Below are 3,616 nucleotides of genomic sequence, written 5' to 3'. Positions count from 1 at the left end.
TCTGTCTCTTTGGCTTATTGGAAAAAGTCCTCATGGCTTCAGAGGGGAATGACTATTTACCATGGTGTTTAGAGGGAGCTTGCTTGGTGGTGGTGACCGTCTTCTCGGGGAGCTGAGAACTGACTGCTCCATGACCTCATAGGCTGCCTGACAGTCACATGGCCTGTAGTGCTTGTAACAATCATGCCATAATCCAGCTGCCAAACTGCTCTGTCAGTGCTGTTTTCAAGCTCTGTTTGTCCAGTGACTCAATGGGAAGCCCAGAAAATTCTGTCTTATTTTGTTTTCCTAATGCATATCTTAACTAAAAGTGACTTGATCAGAAATGTTATGTAGTAGAATTTAATTAGCCACTGCTTTCTGTTCTGAGCATCACACAATTCCTTGTCTCCGCATTGTGCAACTGTAACCAATTCTTACACAATTTTGAGGAATTGTGCCAGGCTCTGCACCAAGCATTTCTGATTGTTATTTTACTCATTCTAAAGATGCCATGTTCATATCTGTCCTTCCATTTATCTGTTTGACATCTTACATTCATCTGTTTCTGATGAATTATCAAGCGGCCCTCAACTGAGCCTGTGGTGCCTTGACATTTAAGATTATAGGGATGGTTGTTTGTCACATTTACCAATCCCTTTCCCTCAAGCAATAAATTATTTATGAAGCTTAACTTGCGCAAAAAAAAAACTAAAAAAAAAAAAACGTTTAAAAAAAACCCATCTGGAATGGGAACATTTTACTGTCCATCTCCCCGCAGGTACAGGTCTAACAAAACGTTCACGTTAAATGCCCCCAAGTCCCTCTGATGCACCATCCAGCCCAAGTCCCTCTGATGCACCATCCAGCCCAAGTCCCTCTGATGCACCATCCAGCCCAAGTCCCTCTGATGCACCATCCAGCCCAAGTCCCTCTGATGCACCATCCAGCCCAAGTCCCTCTGATGCACCATCCAGCCCAAGGCCCTCTGATGCACCATCCAGCCCAAGTCCCTCTGATGCACCATCCAGCCCAAGGCCCTCTGATGCACCATCCAGCCCAAGTCCCTCTGATGCACCATCCAGCCCAAGTCCCTCTGATGCACCATCCAGCCCAAGTCCCTCTGATGCACCATCCAGCCCAAGTCCCTCTGATGCACCATCCAGCCCAAGTCCCTCTGATGCACCATCCAGCCCAAGTCCCTCTGATGCACCATCCAGCCCAAGTCCCTCTGATGCACCATCCAGCCCAAGTCCCTCTGATGCACCATCCAGCCCAAGTCCCTCTGATGCACCATCCAGCCCAAGTCCCTCTGATGCACCATCCAGCCCAAGTCCCTCTGATGCACCATCCAGCCCAAGTCCCTCTGATGCACCATCCAGCCCAAGTCCCTCTGATGCACCATCCAGCCCAAGTCCCTCTGATGCACCATCCAGCCCAAGTCCCTCTGATGCACCATCCAGCCCAAGTCCCTCTGATGCACCATCCAGCCCAAGTCCCTCTGATGCACCATCCAGCCCAAGTCCCTCTGATGCACCATCCAGCCCAAGTCCCTCTGATGCACCATCCAGCCCAAGTCCCTCTGATGCACCATCCAGCCCAAGTCCCTCTGATGCACCATCCAGCCCAAGTCCCTCTGATGCACCATCCAGCCCAAGTCCCTCTGATGCACCATCCAGCCCAAGTCCCTCTGATGCACCATCCAGCCCAAGTCCCTCTGATGCACCATCCAGCCCAAGTCCCTCTGATGCACCATCCAGCCCAAGTCCCTCTGATGCACCATCCAGCCCAAGTCCCTCTGATGCACCATCCAGCCCAAGGCCCTCTGATGCACCATCCAGCCCAAGGCCCTCTGATGCACCATCCAGCCCAAGGCCCTCTGATGCACCATCCAGCCCAAGGCCCTCTGATGCACCATCCAGCCCAAGGCCCTCTGATGCACCATCCAGCCCAAGGCCCTCTGATGCACCATCCAGCCCAAGGCCCTCTGATGCACCATCCAGCCCAAGGCCCTCTGATGCACCATCCAGCCCAAGGCCCTCTGATGCACCATCCAGCCCAAGGCCCTCTGATGCACCATCCAGCCCAAGGCCCTCTGATACACCATCCAGCCCATCACCCGCTCACTACAGCCCCTGGCTAATCTCCACTGTACAGTTCCCATAGTAACCGCAGAGGCCTGCAGCCTGGCTGTGATTATGACCCGTTGTAACTTTGACCTCTGTCTGGGTAAGTTTAAGTGCTATTGAGTTTTTACTGAGACTTCACAGCAAATCATTTTTTTGAAATCCCATTGAGAAACTAGGAAGGTTTACCATTTGTACGTTGATACTTGAGATTTTTGTGATAATGTTGCAGATGGTGTTATAGATTGTCTCCTTTATCTGGCCAGTATAAAGTTGTGGTAGTTATACATCTTAAGATTTTTCTTCCTCAAATGATGCCAAGGATATTGACTGGAACCAAACTAAACCTAATAGTCCAAGCTGGGGGGATTCAGCCCCAGCATTGTGTACAACATCTTCAGAAAAGCAGTATTGATTTCTTAAAACCTACGACATCAAGCTGAAGAAACGGCGGACAATCAGACTGGGAGCCTTCAGGACTGATGTCCATCCTGCCTCTAAAGACTGGCAGGTCGGCAACCAAAGACTGGGTGGAGGAAGAGGAGAGCGCTATCAATTAAGCTAGCTGCCAGTGAGATGTGACAGTTTAACACCCTACTAAGAAAGCAAGATGTACTTGGTCAGGTTGGGGGGTGTGATCAGCGGGGAAGCTAGACCACTTTGTGAACAATATAAATGCACAGACAACCGTTGAGTGGGGTGTTCGGTGTAAAAGTGAGAACTGCTTGTGTGACTGCTCTTACAGATGGGCGCGATTGCTGGTCCTGATGCTTTAACTTCAAAAGCTGCAGGGCACTTTCTACTGGCAGACGCTTAAACTGGACGCATGTAGCCTACTGTCAGTCTTCTACTAGGGACAGTGTTCCTATTGAGAATAGAAATTGACATTACCGCAGAAGGCTGGTGTGTTAGACAGTTTATGCCACATGCTATACATCCTCTATTGCAGCGGTTTTGAACTGGGGGAGGTTGGAATGCCTTCTCCTGGCGTTCTCCTTTTCTACTTTCTTTTTGACATAGGGGTGCAACAAAAAATGCTATATTTAAAGCTCATTTTCATTTTCTATCAGAGAGTACCTTATTCATACGGCTTTGTATGAGAAACTGATTCAAATGAATGATGGAGGTGGAAAGCTGTTTTGAAAAGCAGCTGTATATGTTTCATTCTACAAAGCCACATTGTTTCACTCCACAGGTATTAATAACCTTACTGTTGTAACAACTAAACACCTGTGCTCAGTTAGCCTGCCTTGTCTCCATGGTGGGGTCTGATGAACTACCCTGCATCGGAAACAGAGGTGCATTGTTTGAATAGTGATGGCTGTTAAAGGAAATGCAGTACTATAACAGTGACTTTTGGTGTGGGACCCCAACGGGCAACTTCCTCGTTTATTTTAGTGATAGGAAATGCATGAACATGCATGAGGAAGTTACCCGTCGGGGTCCCACAAAAGTCACTTCAATAATATGTCAGATACATTTCAAAAGACAGAGGCCTAGAGAACAAAGCA

Source organism: Salmo salar, chromosome 05 (genome assembly GCF_965601325.2).
Source record: "Salmo salar chromosome 05, fSalSal1, whole genome shotgun sequence".
NCBI classification, from domain to species: domain Eukaryota; kingdom Metazoa; phylum Chordata; class Actinopteri; order Salmoniformes; family Salmonidae; genus Salmo; species Salmo salar.
Note: the sequence above shows the minus strand (reverse complement) of the source record.